Source organism: Lissotriton vulgaris, chromosome 9 (genome assembly GCF_964263255.1).
Source record: "Lissotriton vulgaris chromosome 9, aLisVul1.2, whole genome shotgun sequence".
Taxonomy (NCBI): Eukaryota; Metazoa; Chordata; class Amphibia; order Caudata; family Salamandridae; genus Lissotriton; species Lissotriton vulgaris.
Window position 1 is genome coordinate 61,663,036 of NC_141697.1, and position 21,762 is coordinate 61,684,797.

Sequence of the window (21,762 nt, forward strand, 5' to 3'; positions counted from 1 at the left end):
ATTTTGGATTCGGGAGGATCAGTGGCAGTGATCCTCCTGGACCTCAGTGCGGCTTTGGACACTGTCAACCATCAAGAGTTAATTCAACGGCTGTCTGATGCAGGGGTAACAGGAATGGCCCTGAAATGGCTTAAGTCATTTCTTAACGACCGGACTTACCTAGTATGGGAAGGCAGCGCACCATCAGCTTCAACCCCCCTCCACTGTGGTGTGCCACAAGGCTCATCCCTAAGCCCCACATTGTTTAATGTGTATATGGCCCCCTTGGAGGATGTGGTTGCCCCACTTGGTATCAAAATCGTGAGTTACGCTGATGATACTCAGCTGGTGGTCGCCTTATTCCCAGCTTGCTAAAAGTCCGGACACGCTGCACTCCTGCATGTCCAAAGTCTATACCTGGATGTGTCAATCGGCTTTGAAGCTAAATGGCTCAAAGACCGAAATAATGCTCTTAGGGCATAAAGGAGCCTCACTTCCTCCGACTAGCTGGCCTAGTTGTTTGGGTGAGCTTCCGAATCCAAAGAGGAGGAGATTAAGGGCCCGATGTAGGTAAAAGTGATTTTCCGATTTCAAAATACCGAGGCGGGCCGAATCGGTATTCTGAAATCGGAAAACGAGATGTAGCAAACAAACCGCGAAAAAATAGCGAATCGGTCTGCATCGGTAATGTGAATCGCTACGTACCGAATCGGCACGGACCGAATCGGAAAGTACCGAATCGGCTACCACCGATTCGGAAATAGCCGAATCGGCTACCACCGAATCGGAAATAGCCGAGTCGGTAAAATCCGAATCGGCAATTACCGATTCGGAGGTATGAAAACACACCCATGGCCAAAAAGCCCATAGGAATGCATTGAACAAACCGAATCGGTAAAATCCGAATCGGATTTTACCGATTCGGATTTTACCGATTCGGTTTTTACCGAATCGGTTATATCCGATTCGGTAAAAGCCGATTCAGCCAATGAGGTGGCTCCCCCTCCCCCACCCAAACAGGGAGTGGCAACCCTGGCAGGTGCAGCTAATTAAGAACTTTCTGGAGAGCCAGCCTGAGCTGAACACTCACAGTTAGCAGCAGTGGGAGTAGGAGGTAGTGAACTGTTCTGATCAAGATGGCAAACCCTAGTGAGAGCCAGAAGTCCAGCCAGAAGAGGAAGCCAAAGTTCAGCACCATCGAGCTGCAGGTGTTGGTTGAGGAGGTGGTGAGGGTGCACCGGCAGCTATTCGGGAAGCTGTCCCTCAATGTGCCAGACAGCACCAAGAGGAGGCTCTGGAGCGAAATCGCCCAGAAGGTCAATGCTGTGGGTGTCACCCCCAGGTCCCTTGATGAGCTGAAGAAGCGCTTCTATGATATCCGCAGCCTGACCAAACGGAAGATGGCTGAGATCCAGAGGCAGGCTGGAGTCACAGGTGGAGGCAGGAACCCGGCGCCACCCCTCACCGAGCTGGAGGAACTGGTCTCCAGCACCATTGAGAGGGAGAGCGTGACCGGAATTGGGACCCTGGACAGCTCAGCCAGAGCTACAGCTACAGGTAAGAAGCATGCGCATCATGACACACCCTACCAGACACCTCCCCATTAGACACAATGCACAGCCAAACCCCAGCACAGTACTGTAACCAACATACAAGAGACAAGCATCATGGTACATGTAGTCAGCAGAAGTTAGCCAAATATGGCAGTGCAGAATCACAAGACAGGAAACAGTGGAACACATTCTAAGGAGATGCAAGGACATGTGGAATGCTTTAATTGTACTGACTGTAATACATCGGCACTCAATTTACAAATGCTTCTTTGTACCTAGGGGCACCATCAGGCGGACAACCACTGACAACAGAGGCAGCAGCACCATCTACCACTGCACTCGCAGGGCCGAGCACGAGTCGAGGAGGAGGAGGAGGAAAACACCATAGGGCTGGGTATTGAGGGAGACCTGGCAATTGACTTCGATTCACTGCACTCCCCACAAATGCCGAGCACACCCCCCTTGCTGTTCTCCCCAGAGAACTCCCCGACAAGGGACCTCCTTCCACCTACACCAGCTCCTGCCACGATCATGGCTGTGGCTCCAGTACACCCTGTCCTGGGAGCAGGGGCTCAGGCCCCGGCCAGCACCACACCCCCACCAGTGGCACCCCAGCCCACTCAGCAGGCCGGCAGCAGCAGTACCCGGCGCCGTGCCATTCCCACCACTGCAGCACCAGCACCGGAGGGCAGTGTCTTCCTGGGCCTCGAAGGTAATATGGTGAAGATCCAAAGGCAGCAGGCGAAGTCCATCATGGCCTGCCAACGCCAGCTCCTGCAGCACAACCTGCAGATGGGGGAAATGGTGAAAGGTTTTCAGGCCTTTGTGGATTCCAACAAGGAGGTAGCAGCAGGTTTAGGCAGGCTAACCACTGCCATTACCCAGTTATGTGGCAGACTGGAGGAGCATGAGCTGGTGCGCAGGCGGGATGCCCGGGTGCAGAACCGCTCCATAGGCCGCCTTGCTGCTGCAACGGCACAACTCTGTCAGCGCGGTGCCAACATGGAGTCTAGTCTAACCAAAAATACCGCAGAGATAACAAGGGGAATGGCCCGCATCACGACAGCAATGGAGGCCATGATTATCTCTAACACTGCCGCAAATCCTGCCCTGGACCTGGGGGATGCTGGGGACAGCAGCAGCCGCAGCAGCCCGGCCAGCGCTGCGTCAGAGCCACGCAGGAGCACCAGGCGCTCCGCAGATGCCGCTGGTCATTCTGAAGGGGGTGAGGGACACCCCAGTGGGGCTGCCAAGCGCTCAAAGAAATAGCCTTGCAAGGGCGGGTGAGGCAACCTGGACCTTAGACTTTTGTTTTATTTGCTATTACACCTTTTTTTTGTTGCACATCAGTGCAGTAACTGTGTTGCAACAGTATTAAAAATTGCTTTTTCACCACAACCATTTACCTGTCTGTGCATCTGTACTCACTCAGAAATAGTTTTCTGTAATCTCCTCACGTCTGTATCTGCCATCACTTGGCGTACACACCCCAGCTGGCTGTGTCAGTGGCACAGCTTCGTCGTCGTCATGGTCCTCGTAGTCAGACAACTCCACCTCAGTGCCCTTCTTCACCGCAAGGTTGTGTAACATTGCACATACAGCTATGATCTTGCAGCAGGTGATGGGGGTATACTGCCTTGCACCTCCACTCTTGTGCAGGCATCTGAATCTACTTTTCCAGATGCCAAAGGTCCGTTCAACGACATTCCTTGTGCGTATGTGGGCCCGGTTATACCTCCTTTGGCTGGGTGTGGAGGGGTTGAGGTAGGGGGTGAGTATGAATGAGCGGAGGGCATATGCACTGTCGCCTGGAAGAGAAAGGGGTAACATTACACACATGCATACATGTATTCCACCTAGCTACTTTGTGTTATGGGGGTCTGATGATGTGTCTCACCTAGGAGGTATCCTTCACCAAATTCGCCAGCCATCAGCCGTGCATAGATGCCGCTCTGTTGGAAAATATAGGAGTCGTGGGTACTCCCTGGAAATTTTGCTACCAGGTCTGTGATGGTGCACTTCGCATTGCAGATCACCTGCACGTTGATGGTGTGTGTAGACCGATTGCGGTATATGTATTCTGTGTCCGCTGGTGGGCAAATCGGAATGTGCGTGCCATCTATGCAGCCAATAATTTGGGGAAATTGTGCCATCTGGTAGAAGTCAGCTTTAGTTTGTAGCAGTTCTGCGTGGGTTGCAGGGAAGGAGATGTATTGGTCCATCCTGTGTATCATGGCGTCAAGGAATGTGTGGATGAACCTTGACAGGCTGCTCTGGGTCACCCCTCCTGCCGCTGCAACTCCACTTTGATAGCTGCCAGACGCAAGCAGGTGTAGGCTGCATAGCACCTGGACGTGTGCTGGGATGGCGTGTGCCCTTGGGGTGTGGTGGTCCAACAATGGTTTGAGGTCCCTGATGAGCTCAAGTATGGTGTCAGAGTCCAGCCTGTATCTCTGTAGGATCTCTGCCTCTGTGAGCATGAACAGGGTTATCCTCTGTCTGTAGACCTGTTAATTTCTTTGCCATTCCCTCTGTCCTTCCTGCTGTAGCCGTAGGCGCCTCGCAATGACATAAAAAGCTGCCATCCTGCAAGTTGCAATGCATTTTGGGGCTGTTTTTATGGGTTGGAGTTGGTTACCACCTGATTGTAATCCATGGTAAATACCGAGTGAATTCTACCGAATTTGAGCCGATTTCGGTGTTTCTGTGCCTCCCTACATCTCCCCATCTGTCGGAATCGGGGAATTTCCCGATCGGTGATTCATACGAATCGGTAGGTTCTCCGATTCGGCTCATGTCCGATTCGGTGTATCTACCGATTCGGTACATGGACCGAATCGGCTTTATTCCGATTCGGTGTGTCTACCGATTCGGTACATGGACCGAATTGGATAATTTCCGATTCGGTGTCAGTACCGATTCGGTACATGGACCGATTCGGATAATTTCCGATTCGGTGTCACTACCGATTCGGTACATGGACCGATTCGGATAATTTCCGATTCGGTACATGGACCGAATCGGCTTTATTCCGATTCGGTGTGTCTACCGATTCGGTACATGGACCGAATTGGATAATTTCCGATTCGGTATCAGTACCGATTCGGTACATGGACCGATTCGGATAATTTCCGATTCGGTGTCACTACCGATTCGGTACATGGACCGATTCGGATAATTTCCGATTCGGTGTCACTACCGATTCGGTACATGGACCGATTTGGTTATTTTCCGATTCGGTGTGTCTACCGATTCGGTACATTGACCGAATCGGTGTTTGCATCCGATTCGGTGTGTTACCGATTCGTTACTTATCCGATTTTCGGTATGTACGTATCGGATTCTTTTCCATTCGGTACTCATTCCGATTCGGTTTTCACTCCGATTTTGACTTTTTTTTGTTCCCTACATCTCGATGGCTGTATACCGATCGGTAAGGGCCCAAAATCGGTATTTTCGGCCGTTACCGATCGGTAACGGCCTACCTACATCTGGCCCTAAGAGTCTTGGGGTCTGGTTGGAGCAAGATCTCTCTTTTAGGACCCAGGCGAAAAAAATGGCGGGAGTTTGTTTCAGTCTCCTCCGCGCAGCTCGGAAAGTTCTGCCCCTCCTTCCACCGCAATCTAGAAAGCTGCTTATTCAGGGGTTGATCGTATCAAGACTAGACTATAGCAATGCTATTTTTCTTGGTGCCCCAGAAGCAACGCTTAATAAACTCCAGCAGATTCAAAATGCTGCCGCACGGCTCCTCAAGAGCACCCCAATGATGCGGTCAGCTAAACCTGCGTTGAAGGCGCTGCATTGGCTCCCAGTGCGCAAAAGGGTCAAATTCAAGTCCCTCTGTATTGCGCATAAAATTCTTCAGAATAAGGGACCTCCCATCCTGAAGAACTTAGTCATACCCTACAAAGCAAACAGAGCCTTGCGTTCAGATCAGAAACATCTGCTTAGAATTCCCAAACTCAAAAAGGCTCGAACGGGGGGGAGAAGATTTTCAGTGAATATAGCGACTCTTTGGAACTCACTCCCCCTGAGTCTACGTTCGGAAACTTGTCTTCTCCGGTTTCGTAAACTCCTTACAACGCACCTCTTCCCCAACTAATGCCTTTGATCACGCCTAACTGCCTTCTCTCTGTTGCTCTGGAATAAGCGTTGGGATGCTCTAGGGTAACGACGCGCTATATAAAACTCGAAATAAATAAATAAATAAAAATAAACGCCGATCCTATGATGAAGTCAAACAAAAACTCCGAACTATGGGCCTTTGTTATGGTCTGCTCTTCCCGGCTCGGCTCAAGGTCATGTTCCAGGACAAGACATTCTTATTCGACACCCCCCAGGTGGACTGGACCTGGCTCACAGAGGAGCGACCCTTCCTGCCTGGACCGACTCTCTCTCCTGCCCGGAGGGTCCCCACGCAGCAGCGCGCCTAAGCCCCGGTGGCACCGGACCGGGTCTCGCAGGAGGAACAACTGCCGGGGAGGGAAGTCCCTCTCGTCGGCTGCACAGGCTCGACGCTCTCCATCCCGGACCCTGACTCGGAGATCCGCCTCCCCGTTCTTGACTACTTCGCTGATCGATATGGGCAGTCTCCCGGGGCCCTCTGAAACCCTGCGGAGGGGTGTGTCGGACTCGGACCTGTCCGGGAGCCCCCTGATCCGTGGGTCTGGTCGGGAGGAGGGCATCTGAACTGCGCCACTCAATGTGCAATCTGTGTCTTACCTTTTGGGAGTCCCTGCATTATAACCGCTCCTGAACTTCCTGAGTAGGGGCTGATCCGGTTCTACTAACCCGCCCAGCTTGGTGATTCGATCTCCATCTCAATCCCGGGACTGGTATATAGCACTGGTTGCAAGATTATCTTATCACAATTATTGCTGGTGGCATTGTATCCTATTACATGGAGGGAGGTCCAACTCAGCCATGTCCTTGTTTCGCTAACCGTTTTAGCTTAGCAGTTTCCTCGCTGTGGGGTTGTTGGTTGATGGAGTTTTTGTCAGGGAGATGGATGCTTCCGCTTCAGAAGTGTAGGGTGGGGGAAGTTGGGGGGCGAGGGGAGGGGGGAAAACCATTGTCTCCCTAAAGTGTGTTGTTTTTAGCCGCCTATGGGCCGCTGTTTCCTGTTCTCATTGGTAGCGGCACGTATATATTTGTCCTTGCTGACGACATGCAGATCACCTGTTCCCACACCTTTCACTCACAGTCTCGGGCCTCGGGTGGGTGTGTCCCTTGTGTCTCGGACACCCCCAAGTTTGCATCCGTTCCTCCACATACTACCCATCTTGATGTCCCGCACCTTCAATAGGACCCTTCACATCCTCTCCTGGAATGTTAACGGCCTTCTTGACCGAATCAAACGCACAGACGTCCTCCGAAGCGCCCACAACCACGCGCCCGACATCCTGTTTCTACAAGACACACACCTCTTGGGCTTGCAATGCAACTTCCTCGCCCGCTATGGGTTTAACAAGGTCTGGCACTCTGGTTTTACGCGAGCTTCCCGAGGGGTGGCCATACTACTTAGAAAAGGGCTTCCCTTTACCCTAGCCAGAGCTGAGATTGATACGCAGGGCCTCTATGTGGCAGTGACGAGGACGATCGAGGGTCACCCTCTGAACCTCCTGTGTACATATATTCCCCCCGCCGTCATGGCCTCCACCCTTCGTTGCCTTACACCAGTAATTTCCTCCTTCCCACAGGGCCTGACTGTTGTTGGGGGCGACTTTAACGCCGTCTTGCAGCCTTCGTGTGACGCGACAGGCATTCCATCGGCCCACCGTATTGCCTCTGCAAAGCGCCTGTCTGGTTGTTCCTCCGCCTTAGGCCTCTGTGGCATCTGGAGGGTGTGGAACCCTCGTAAAGAAAAATACACCCACACTTCGTCAGCTCATCACACCCATTCCCATATAGACTTGCTCCTAATGCCCGCAACGGATTGTCAATTGATGTCCGGGCTGCTATATTGCCAAGAGGGATCTCGGATCCCTCCCCCGTCTCCCTTCTTATCGGGGCCTCCCCTGTTGGCCCACGTGCGGTTTGGTGGTTGAACGCCTGGTTCCTGCAGGACTCCGCACTTGTGGAATCACTCGGGCAAGAGCTGCGGCACTATTTCTCGACCAATACGGGCTTGGTTCCCTCACCGGGGATGTTGTGGGAGGCCGGCAAGACCGTGGTTCGGGGTGTGGCTAGATGTCTGGTCCACGCGAAACGTGTGGAGCAGTCAGCACAGCTCATGCAGCTGGAAGCCCGGGCAGCACAGTTGGAGGGAGCCCAATTGACCGATGACACCAATGACACCTCTCGGCAGCTTACACTGGTCCGCGAAGAGATTCGTCGGATCTTGCTGGAGTCTGCTAAAATGCTCTAGCGCTCTTCGGTGGTCCGTATCTATGGCTGGGGCGATAAAAATGGCAAGTTACTTCACAACCTAGTGTCCTATCCCAAAGTCAACCGCATTATTCCAGAGATTCGGACGGAAACTGGGATCCACCATGTGACGTCCACTGCCATTGTGCAGACTTTCGCTGGCTACTACGTGACCCTCTATGCTGCCCGCCCTCCTTGTACTTCTCTGGTGGATTTGTTGGCCAAGACCTGTACCCAGCTGCCCTGCCTTCCCCAGACGGTCTCCGAGACTCTGGACCACCCCTTTACCCCAGAGGAGATACAAGGGGCAATTTCACTGTTGCACTCTGGCAAAACTCCCGGGCCTGATGGCTACCCACAGGAGTATTACGCAACCTACTGTGACAAATTGGTTCCCCATTTGGCGGAGCTCTTTAAATACGTAGTGGAAGAAGGGTCCTTCCTACCCGAAACTGATGTGGCCACTAGTGTGGTCCTCCCAAAGACGCAGCCGCCCTCCCTTGATTGCGCGGACTACCGCCCGATCTCTCTAATTAATACAGAGGTAAAGATTTTCACCACTGCAATAGCCCAACGGCTCCGTCCACTCCTGCAGGACTTGGTCCATCCCGACCAGTGCGGGTTCATGCCTGCCAGGGGTACCTGACATTGCATACGCCGTCTTCACCTGGCTCTAGCCCACCGTCATCACCTGACCCCATACCTTGTGCTGCTTTTCATTGATTTTGAAAAAGCCTTTGATACGGTGGACTGGAGCTACCTTGAGGATGTGCTGGAGAGGATGGGTTTCGGCCTTCCTTTCCAACACCTTTTCAGGGTCCTTTACTGTAACCCTAGGGCTCTTCTCCTCATTAACGGCGAGCTATCTGAGATGTTCCCCATCCGGAGGGGCACCTGCCATGGACTGCCCACTCTCGCAGCTTCTATTCGTGTTGGCGATGGAACGCCTTGCGGCGCTCATCCGCCAAGACCCCCGCATCCGTGGATGGGCCTGGGATCGTAATCAGATTGACAAGCTAGCCTTATATGTGGGCGACGTCCTGCTTTTTCTGGCAGACCCAGAAAGCTCCGGTCCCAGATGCCTGGAAGCCGTTTCCGCCTTTGAACGGGTCTCTGGCCTTCGACTCAACCTGGCGAAATCTCACTAGTTCCTTTGCATTCCTCCCGGGCGTGCTTTGATTGGCAAACAAATATTCCCCCCCACAGACAATCCTTCAAGTACCTAGGTGTGTGGGTCACCCTCTTACCGGAGCTTGAATGGGCCCTGAATGTTGCCCCCTCGGTCTCTAGGGTGAAGGCAGACCTCAAGAAATGTCAAACCCTTCCTCTCAACCCCCTGGGCAGAAGTGCTCTCTTTAAAATGATGATCCTCCCCCGCTTCCTATACATCCTACAGAATATCACCATTCACCTCCCGGGTAGCTGGTTCAGGGAATTAGATGGCATGTTCACCCGGTTTCTATGGGGAGGAGGGAGGCCGCGAATGTCCCTTGCACACTGTCATATTCCCCCCTTTGACGGGGCATGGGGGTGACTAATCTCCACCTCTACTATCTGGCCACGAGCGTCATTGTGATCCACGACTGGTTTGCGGGCGGATGGTCTGACCCGGCGTACCGGGTGGAACTTAAGGAGATGGACTTCACGCGGCTCCAAGCATTCCAGTATGGCAGCCCGGTACCGCAGGCTCTACCCCCTGTCACCAGGACGGTCCTCACGGCCTGGCGCACAGCCCTCTGCCATGTACAATGGGATCGGAAACTCACCAGACAAACGCCTCTGTGGAGTGGAGACAGGCTGAGGGAAGTTTCGTCCCTACTGGATTTCCGTCGCTGAGATCTCATCGGGATCTCACAACTCTGAGACGTGTTGCTAGGGGACCACATTAGATCTTTTGCAGACTTGCAACAACGTCACACCCTCCTCCCCTCCCAATTTTATAAATATTTACAACTCAGACATGCCCTCCATACACACATTCCATCCCCCACCTCTTTCCCGGAATTCAATCCCCTGGAGGCCCAAGTGATGATGGGGAACCTGGGTAGGGGGGTGTCACGAATCTGCCGATCCCTGGTGAACAACGGCCCTGCATCCTTGGATCGGCTTCGGGCCCGCTGGGAGGGGTGGCTGGGTCCCCTGGAAGAGGCGGATTGGAGAGACGCCCTTATGGCCCCCAAAACTTTGACAACATCCTCCAAGTTATGCCTCATCTGAATTTACTACCTCCATACAGCATATCTCACTCCGGCGCGCTTCTTCAGCGCCCGCATGCAATCCTCCCCGGCCTGGACGCGCTGCAATCACGCTCCAGCAGATTTCTATCATGTGGGATGGCAGTGCCCGGCTCTGGCACCATTCTGGAGAGGGGTGGAGCTCGAACTCACATGGGCCCTTGGGTGGGAGGTGCCCCACGACCCGGTGCGCCTGCTTTTAGGGGTGTTTAATGGCCTCGACGGATCCAGGATGGATAAGCGCTTCCTGGGGACGGCAGTGGTGGTGGGGAAGAGAGATATTGCAGCACTCTGGTCCCAGGCCAGGTCACCTACTGTGAGGAAATGGAGGAGAGGGGTGGATTGGTGCGGGGCCCAAGAAGAACCCCTTTTTGAGGCCCGGGGATGTCCCGAACTCTTCGGCAAGGTGTGGGGTAAATGGTTCAATTTATTACCCATTTAAAGGGCAGACCAAGTCTTGAATATGCATAGTTGATTGTGAATGTCACATTCACCCCTTCTGTGTCTTATGTGTTTTTGTCGGCTTTCCCTGAATGTGCTTCATCTTAATAATGTGCTTGATCTGCTGCAATTTTTTTTTCTGTTACCAATAAAACAAATACAGTTGATTATCAAAAAAAAGTACTCTTCTCAAAAGTGTTGAGTATGGTTTCCTTTGATACCAATTTTGAGTGTATTATAGCGCGCCTGACATATGGCCAACCATTCTGAAGAAGTGCAGGTTGGGTCCTGTTTAAAAAAATGAACAAGATGGGTCTGTCACCCCATTACAAAAGCCTAAAAATGGTGGCGCAATGTTGAAATGTTTTTGCTTCTGTTTTCATTTATTTTAAAATTTCTACACCCTTTCCATGGGTGCAGGTCAACTGCTCATATTCACCATTTTGCTCACACTTGCTCCTCATAGATTAGGTATGATTATCCACAGCTAATCACGCTGTCTGGCAAGATACCTAATGCCTCTTACACTGGCCTCATTAAGGATTCTCACACCCTCTACAGGGGTCCTGAGTTCAAGACCTTATCTAACCTCTGCCCTTGAGAGCTACTGGGGGTGCCAGCTGGTGGAAGGAATACACCTCTCAAAAAATAAACCTCACCTGCAGGAAAGCTGCTCTTGAAGCATAATGGTCCTTTCTTTCTGAAGATTGGCTATGCACAGACATACTTAGGACTACATTTCCCAGAGACGTAGCTTGGTCAGTAAGATTGGGAGGAGGATGAGCTTCAAATTTTCCAACAATCACACCATCATATAATTTTAAAATCAAACACAAGGGGATGATAGATGGAGTCCTGAAAGATTTCAGACACTCGCATCCCAGTCAAGATCTGGGTTAAATCCATCATCGTTCTTTACTGGGGTTCACCACCCCAGTTCAGAACCAGCTATTTGCAAATCAGTCTTTACCTGTTACAGAGATTCTGCACAAACACAGAACTGTGCACAGACACTCAGGACCTCAGTGAATTAGGGTGTGCCAAAACTCACCTTAGTACACAAAATCCCCTACCAGACTGGCAATCAGTGTCACATTAGCTCCTATAGCAAAGAAACCAATGATTAGATAACCTAGAACATGCGACCTAGAACCATCTCAGGAATAGTGGGAAGTGAGAACACTCTTTTGTCATACGCTCATACCAGTCTACAACAGGAGTAAAATAGAGACACAGTAAGGTTAAAATGTTTATTTTAACGATGTGATCTCAAGCGTAGTATTTTAATCAACATCAGCATACATATGGATAATAATAATACGGACAGCATGGTTACAATTCCATAAAATACAAAAGGAGGAATCATGTTATAATAATAGTGTAAACAGGTGATAAAAGCGCCTATTTAAAACACCCTCCCTGTCTAAGAACTATGGGGCATATTATCAAGGGAGTTTATCTCCGCTTTTTTGGCTTTAAAAGCCAAGAAAGCGGAGATAAAATTATCTCCCTATTACCTAGCTGTCGCTAACACCAGTTAGCGACAGCTAGTAGGAGATAGCAACCATCTTGGGACCCGCTTTGCATGTCAGTGATATTTATCACTAATGACATGCAAAGTGGGCGTGCCAAGATGTTAGCGACTGGAAACAGTCGCTAACATCGCTAACTCCTATTACCAACTTTTGGAGATATTCGCGCTAAGTGCGAATATCTCCAAAAGCTAACACCTGCCTTGAGCAGTTCTTAGCCATGTTATCCAATGGGAGGTGGATAACATGGCTAAGAGCATTTGCTCGGTAATGCATAAATATCGCTGACTTTTCTATTTTTATCGCTTAGGAGATAAACTTTGATAATTTCAAGGCTCCTAAGCGATAAAAATCGTCGCTACATGGCGATAAAATTATTGCCGCTAAGCCAACCTAGCGATAATTATCGCTAGTTGTTGGTAATATGCCCCTTAGTATTATAAAACTATAGAAGGTCTCTGGAGTAATCTTAGGGGGACCCCATTTACCTGTCAGCTCAGGAAGTGTAAATTACATCAGGATTGGTTAGTCTCTCTGCATGCCTGGAATCTTCCAAGTGTGTGCAATTCTGGCAAGTGTGCTATGATAAAGGCACCAGAATCCTACTCAGCTTGCAGCTGCCAAATTGTTGTGTCTAGAATGTGTTATACGGACAAGCCAATAAACAGAACAGGCTCACGTTATGATAACCTTGGCGGCTTAGTACTCACTGTACAGACTGCGGATACGATGTATGTCTAGAGACGTCGAAAAACAACCCGTTTCCCATGTATAGACCTTCATCCAAGCTAAGTCAGCAAAAACAGCTAAGCAGTGTTGTGTGCAAAAGCAGCAAAGGGGAAAAATGGCGTTTAAACTCGAATAAGCCATGCTAACTTAACATACACGTAAAAGAGGCCCACAAGCCATACGATAGACCCTGTTCCTCATGGGAACTGTCCAGCCCCAACTGCCAAGCCAGGTCTTCCCTGGACCGAAATCAAGCAACCTGTGACCGGTTACGGAGTAACACCCCTCATCAGCCAGGCTAGCTTGAATCCAGTGACAAAGTGGCAAAGGACCCGCATCTGGGCATACTCTGTCAACTTAGGGCAAACAAAGCAAACACAAGGAAATGATGGGCGGGATTGCTGAAACTTTTGTTTTGCGTGCCAACGCACACAACCTAGATTTCGATGAGCTGTTGTTGTCTAGTCATGTCTCTAAATTGGGGTCGTCTGGTGAAATATTCATAAGGGCGTGAGATTTGGGGAGAAATTCTGAAACACTTGTGCAAGTCACTGAAGAGAGCATGGAGGATGCTATGTCTCTGCTGTAAATTGCAATCAGTTAAAAAAAAACAATGGTTTACTGAGGCCGATAGATCTCGAGGGTGTTTTAGGAAAAACACAATTAGTCCTATATATTTATAGGACCCAGCATTATACAGCGTATCCTAGGTAAGTATAGGGCAGGACATATTTTGACATTGTCAAGTAATTATTTTATTCATTGCAGAATATCATTTCATTTTTATATTTTTGATCTAGTGTAGTGGAGTAGATTGTCGTATTTTAGGCGATCATTCGCGTAAGGAGTTAATCTGGAGTATCCAAGGAAAAGCCGCACTCAGAGATCACCTAAAATACTACGGTCTACTCCAAATCAACAATTATTCGAACAGGAACCTGCTACATGCTGGTTGCATGCCGAGCCTCGTGTAGGGTTCTGCTGCAAGACTAAATTGATAGCCCCCTCGGGCATCCCAATGTGAGGCGAATACCACATGCCTTCACTCGATTCGCATCTACCACGCAGTTTTAAATATTAGGTGCTCACATACCTTTCCTGATGATGATCTCAAATACATGAGATAGAAACGCCGACCATAAAACAACCTAACTCCTTTTATAACAAATTGCCCAAAAGCAGTCTCTTGTTTAAATCGATGCATGTTTTAATGTCTTCTCACTCACCACAGCACTTTTTTTCACTTATCTGTGAGCACTAGATCAAAAATCTAAAAATGAAATGATTTTCCGCAATGAATAAATTAATTGATTGACAATGTCAAAATAAATGTGTCCTGCCTTATACTTGCCTATGATACACTGTATAATGCTGGGTCCTATAAATATATAGGACTTACTGTGCTTTTCATGAAACACTCCAGAGATGTATTGGCCTCAGTGAACCATTGTTTTTTTAAACTACTTAGTACCCAGGTTCCTAAAAAATTAGGGGGTCCCCTTGTGTAAAACGTAGATTGTAATCAGACAAATTCAAAATCATTTCGACTGGCAGTCGCCTCGTCTGAACATCCCTTGCTTGCCTTTGCTCCATTGCACTGGATATGTATAGTGTTAATAACCTAGAATATGCTGACAAGTGGCCCCCTCTGTGGAAAGAAATGCTATCCTCGCTAAATTCTCACTCCCCCTTCTTTAAATTTAAGGGTTCTATCCACCATGTAAGCGTCAGTGCATGTTTTTATGTGTGCATCTCTGCATTTGCACCTATGAAAGAGAGGAGTGCCTCCTGGGAATATCCCCCACTCTTCAATAACCTTTCCAGGGGTTGGGAACGCCTCCTAACTGCAAAAATACATCTGTATTAAAATGGTATATTTCTCATGTCATGTTTGTGGTTTGTTGCATTCCTGCTTCCTATCTATAGAGGGTGTGTCAAAGTCTCTACCCTCCCCCAGCCCTCATGGCCTCAACTGTGAATGTTTTGCATCATAAAATTGAAACCAAATATGTGTACCCTTGAGGATCTTCATTAGTAATTAGCCAATGTTTGTGCAGAAAAGCTGCAGTTTGTGGCATATTCTGGGCATCCATGACACGTTGGTGCCCATATAATGCGGACCATGATATAATTGTGAAACGTCATAGCATGTTGGGGCCTTGGCACAATGGTGAGCACCCTACCACCCTACAGGGCTACTAATAGTAGCAATTCGTGGTATTATGGAGCCATCCATGGCATAGGTAAACAAAGTGGGTTGCTGAACTGTTCCTTAGTGAAGGAATTATGTGTATCTGGCGTGGTCGGGGTGTAGATATGACACCTTTGGGCATCCATTTTGTTGGACGTGTTTGCCTCACACACCCATATGGGTGTCATGCTCCATCATTGGCGTTGCTCCTCGTCGGGGAGGCGGTGCAATCCCCGACGGGCTCACCTCTGAGAGGGGCTCTTTGGCGGAGATCTTTTAAATCCAACTGCCTTATGGTGAAGTGCGGGTCTGCGGGTGATATAGCAAGTAGCCTGGGAAGTGATTTAAAATGTAGTGGGGGGTACCGGAAACTACTTTATTCTGGGGGTCCCCCACTGCAATTAAAAACGTGAATCTAACTCGCTAGGTGCCAACCAATTAGGTATAGTGGCCCTAGATGAGATTAGGAAAGGAATTGGTCAACATGTTTCTCGCATTAGGCTATTGCCCGCGATTCATCAGGACCTATAAAGGATGGAAACTACATTCATTCAACAACATGCTAGTGTCATGTGTATAATACCAGTAGTGTGGGTGTTGGTTACCTCTGTGGCTTTTTCCTATGCCTAATGGTCAGGGATTAAATGCCACATGAACGTTCGGCGGGTTGGTACATCGGGGTGGAACCTTCAGGTATGGCTCACACTTCCCGTGTCCTCGCAGAATCACCTACCCATCGCCGCCATGGCATGTCACAATGGTGCTCTAGTCTGGCATAATTGCTACTCGTGTCGTAATGGTGGGCATAATAGTGGCAATCCTGGATGTTTTGAGGGCATCCATCACATAAAGCTGGTAGACATACTTGGCACAACATCTTTGTGTGAGAGGTTGATATTTCAATTAAAGGCAAATTCTTTCCAGATATGACATGGTGATATTTACGGATCAGGCTTCTATTTACTGAAAAAAAGCTAATATTTTTATATGAAAATATTTTTACATGAAATAGCATTCCTATGTTTTTCTTAGAACATTTCAGCTTATTTATTCAAATAAAAACTTATATTTCATAGCGAGGTATTTTATAATTCCAGAAACAGATAAAAACTGAGTAGGAAATTTATGGAATTCATGCAGAGAATGATAGACTTAATGATTGCTTTTTCCTTGGCGCCAGAGAGCACTTCCCGCTCTGGCTTTCATTTTTCATTACATGGCTGGAGGTGTTTCATCAACAACATGGATTAAACCTTTTATGACAGCTTCACTTTGACGTCAGAGCCTGTAAACACTGCAGCAGTTTCTCTGCTGTTTGAGCCTTTCAGATAGGTCTTCCACTGCAGTCTGAGACTGAATTCACGATGCATTTTTAATTTTTCCACCACGTCTCTTTCAAGTAGTTTTTCAGTAATAAAGACTGACAATGTATTTGGAAAGGCTAGGAGGGAAAAAAAAGAAAAAAAAAGAATACAGCACTGAATGAAAATAATAGATGTATTTGATAGAGCGCGTAGGTCACCTGAGTTACTGGTTTACCAATTTCCACGCACTGGGCCCTGGCGTGCATATGATGACTGTGTTTTACCTGAACCAGGTGATCATTCCACGCTACTATGAGTAATTCAGAGGGTGACTTTTCCCACCACTATCATTCATGTACCTGACTTACCACAGGCACATTTCTCCTGATGGATCAGGAGCTATCAGTGGATAGGTGACAAGATTCTAAAAAAAAGAGTTAAAATACCTTACACATTCAGTACATTTAATAACACTTGGTGATATATAATGACCACAGACACCTGATGGGTTTTCAAAAGTGTATATGAAGTAAGTTTAGAATGAAAATGCCATGAGTATAAGGCAGATACAAATCAGAACATCACTGATCAAGATCAAAACCAAAATGTAGCTATGGATTAAGGCAAGCACCATAGAGTACTAATGAATACTACAGGGTATGCGCATTAGGGAACATGCTAATCAGAACGAATTTTAAACTAAGGCAGAGTGAATGAATAGGGCTAATATGGGTACTTAATATTCGTGTTCTAATTACTAACTCTAAGCTATCTTCTCTAAATTCACAGCAACCATACTAAAGGGAAGGGATAATGGAACAAGCTAAAATATGCAGTCAGTTTTAATAATATCCTATAGGTAGGGGAAAAAGTGGAACATTACTAATAAACAATTTTATAAAAGTAACTTTCGAAAAGGAGATAGGAAAATACCACAGGCAAGAGTGCTTTATTAAGAAGAGGAAAAGTAAGAGTATAGTTAGACGGACATCCACACATATATTTACCTAGGACTGAATGAGGACTGACCCTGGCCACGGGTCAGCTTTGGAATAGGCAGGGACAAGGACCCTCAAGGATTCGGAATGCCAGTAGGCGAGCAGGTACAGCTCAGGGACAGTCAGGACAGGATACCCCTCAGGTTTTGGGTCAGGACTGGGCTCATCAAAGGGCACGACCAACACCTGCAGCTTCGGATGCAACGCCTGCGTTACTCCCCCTCTGCACGGAATCCGCCAGTAACCCCGATTGGGTTTTCGAATCTCCCAGCAAAGTGCTTCGCCAGCACTTAAGACTATTTTCACCCCTTGGAGTTTGTGGAAAATACGGACAGAGTGCTCCGCAGCGCTCTGTATCAATCACCTATAGAATTCGTAGGGTCAGTGACAGGTCAGCTACTCGGACAAGTCGGACAATTTTCTCTAACTAAACTAGGCTAGTTATACTCTATTTGGACCCCCAGACCACCCACAAATGTTGCAAGTGACAAGGTCCCATCTTTCGATTGGTCAAGAGAGGTGGTTAGGTCATTGTCACCTCCTAAATTCTGCGTTCCCATGCTTAATATTCAAATGACAGTACCCACCCCTTAAATTCCTGTTCCCAGGCATACGTGTAGAAGAGGACAATAGAGCATACAGTAGAAAGAAACAAATGTTGCATTTCAGGTGATATTCAGCTTCTCCTCTCTGGGTTATGAGGCAGGTTCCCAGGAGCATCTCAGCTTCGGTAGCCAGCTGGCTGAGTTCCACAGATGCAAGGCCCGGTCCTCATGTCAGGTGACCAGGTCCACACGGGCTTCTAAAATGGCGCAGCTCCCCAACTCCCGGGCCCCCAGATACGCGGTACATGAAAAGTAAGCGAAAACAAATTAGAAACACAGAAAAAATGAATACACTGTATACCATGAAAAGCTTCACTGCACCCCTTACTTTATAATATCTATAGCATTGAGGGTTAATGCGGGAAAGACAGATATGCAGAAGCAGCATGAGCTAGCAGAGAGCATGGTTAAAGACAAGCGGCCATATTTAGCAGTAATGCGCATGAGCGAAAACATCCCTCCAAATTGCGAGTGCGTCACATCACGTGGGTATGACCGACGCATGCGCAGACTGGATTTCTGCGAAGCGGTCATTCAGTAGTGCAAGCATCATTATGATTAACAAAACACAGATGTGAGCTTCTCTCGGGCACCCGCGTGTACTGAAAAAGGTGAGATTTAAGACGGACAGGATTGGTTAATGCTTATTAAAGGTTAGACGAGGTTCATGAATGAGAGCAAGTCGCTTTACGTGCGAATCCTTGCTCCATCAATCCCCTCTTTGATGATATTTACTATCATCACTATAAATGGAAACAGATGCCAACTTCATTCTTGCATATCATTCATCTCAATTTCCACAAACTTGTTGTTGAGCTTTCTCCCTGCATCCTTATTAGGATGAAAGCTTTTAGCTCTCTTGTAAATTTCGTTTTTCAATTCTTCTAATTCTAGCTCATCAACATTACGCTTCACTCCTCTTTTGTTCACTGTATATTTCTTTTTGCATTTTTGACATTTGCAGCAGATAAATATAATCAGTACAACCACACCTATTCCAGCTATTGGCATCAGTATTTTCCATAGAAGGTTTTTACCCAAGTTAGAGAACCAACTACCTACAGAGGAGAGACCATCAGTCAGTCTCTTCCAGGCACTATCAACCTCCAATGGTTTGAGTTCTTTTTCCAAACTAGTTATGTTTCTCACATAATTCTTTATTTCAATGCTTTTATCAGGAATGTAAGTGCAACAATGTTGCGCCTTCAACATTCGGCAGACTCCGCCCTCTTTTTCTAATAGGGTGTCAAGAGCAAGGCGATTCTGTAAAACCATCGATCTGATCGCAACCATTTCAGTATTGACCAGCAGGAATCCGGCAGCAGTGTCAGTTGATAACCGATCCACTACTGTAGACAATTTGCAGATACGGTGAGTATTCAGAACTACCCCCATTCCAGGTATCAGTGCACTAAATATATCACCTATAATTTCTCCTACACTCTCACGTCTACTACGCACTAAGCCATTAGTATCTTCATTGCTTCCAGCAGCATTGTTCACATGGTATATTTTCGGGAAAACAATGCCAAAATAGCAGCTTCCATACCAGTGATCCGGCAATTTGAAATAAGCCTTGTTTCCACATATATAATAAATTCCGGGAAACACAGGTTCTGACCCATTTTTGAAACCCCAACCTCCAATTACCTTGTAATTGTGTTCACATTCACTGGAACCGATGAATTCATTGTTATAATAACTAGTCTTCTCTCTATGCAGACAGGGTTTCCCTTTCCGTTCAAAATCCAGCAACAATGCAGGACTAGCTTCGCCTTCTGAGGTGCTTTCCATGTTTTCTGCCCATCTAGGGATTCTATCTTTCTCATCATTGGCCTTTTTCTGAAATTTCTCCCTCCTTCTTTCTGCCATTTTCAGGAACATCTTTTCCTGCTCTTGTAAGGAACAGGTCAGATTATTTTCTCTAGCTTCATTTAAGTCTATGTCACCTATGGTCAGGAAATATTCTCCCATATAACGGGTTACCTCGCTTCTAATATGTACAATGCTCAGATTTCCTCGAACAGGAAGTTCTGAAAAGATTACGTCAGTGTTTGAGTAGTAGTACTGTAAAGTGCTTCTATAGAATAAGCTTGCTAATATACTACAGGAAATTCCGTAGGTTTATACCTTTTTGTACCTTTTTATAACGCATGTAATCCTAAGTCCGTATGTTTTCAACTGGTTCTTATGTAAGTCAAAAATTTGCAAATTCGTTTTGTACCGTCAGTCCTTATGTTTGAAACTGGGTCCTATGTAAAGCGCTCTGACACCTTCGGGTAAAGTTCGCGCTATATAAAATTGCATAAATAAATGAAAAATAAATAAATAAGGTCAGGGGTAAATGGTGATATGTCACGCTTTCAGCTACAGAAGTAGGTAGCTTCATGCATACGTAACAATCTTCTATTTCCATAGCTTCTACATAGTGCACTAAAAGATTAGCGAAGACATTTAACTGAGTTCTGCTTTTCATTTTGTGAAAATGTAGTCCACCCTCATCTGATGCATCTAAGTCGGGTCGTTTTTGTTTTAGTACAGCAGAGTTGTCACGTCTTTCTACACTTCATGGTGTTTCTTCAGTCTGTACAGCTTCTGTCTCTAGAGTCTCTGGGTTAGTGGGGTACAAGTTAGGATCTTTACTTATCATAAAAGGAATAAAAACGGTTAGTCCTATCCATATTACTATCAGTATTGCTATACTACAAAAACAGATTTTACAGCAGGTTTTACAACAGCTAAATTTGGATCTTCCATTTACATTCGAATCAGACAGTGGCTTACAGGTGGTTCTCCAACCCCTCTTTGTTTCTTTACACCGAAGGTTCAATCAGGTTTTCCTCAAGGAGGGTCTTCGTCAGAACTCCGATCAGCAATTGACTCTTCGTCACTTTTGCCACTGGTTTCAGGCTCATCAATTTCCTCCAATACCAAGTAAGTCCATTCAGGGCTCCGATACAGTTTGTTTTGTCTCTTTAATCGTGTACTCCGTCGATGTGACTGGTCTCGGGCTTCTTTTCTTTCACTGGCAGCCCTTTTTCGGTCTTCTAGTTTTTCTTCAACTGTCTTTATCCTTAGTCTCAGTCTTTTTATGTATCGGGGTTCATTCTTCTTCTTGAGCCCTTTGGTGGTCGAGGAAACTTGGCCTTCCTCGTGAATTCTCTTGTTCTCGCTTCGTTGTGGCACTATAGTTTCGGTAGTGTCTATTTCCCTTCCTGTCTGACTAGTTACAGGTCTTTCATTAGCCTCTTCTGCCTGGTTTCTAAGCTGGCCTTGTTCAGGTTTAATTTGTATTTGATTTCTATTTTCAGGCAGTTGTGATTCTGTTTCCTGAACGCGTTCGTCTATTTATATCTGTTCCTGTTCATGCACTTCGACCCCTTGATTTTCTTCCGCATGAACCTCAGCTTTAATCACTATCTGTCCCTTTCCAGTCTCTGGAGTTTCAGGAGGAGTGTCGATGACTTGGTCTGTCCCTACTTGGCCTATTTCCTGATCAGGTTTGTTGTGAGTCTTGATGACCTGACCTTCGTCCTCTAATTCTGTCTCACCTTCACTATCCCACTCACTATCTAGGTAAGAATATTTCCGGGTTCTTATTGGATCAAGAACTTGGTCGTCGGCAGGGAACCACTCGACGTCCTGACTTGAGCTCGGTAGTTCGATGTCAGCGAGATCTGGACCCTCTTCTGGACCCTCCTCAGCTGTGCTACCTTCAGCTTCAGTCGCGTTTTCTCCTGTCACTGGCTTCGTATGACTGGCATGGATCCACTTCGGTACGCCCGCACACTTCACAGCAGTTGTGGTTACAAGGATCACTTGCCTCGGCT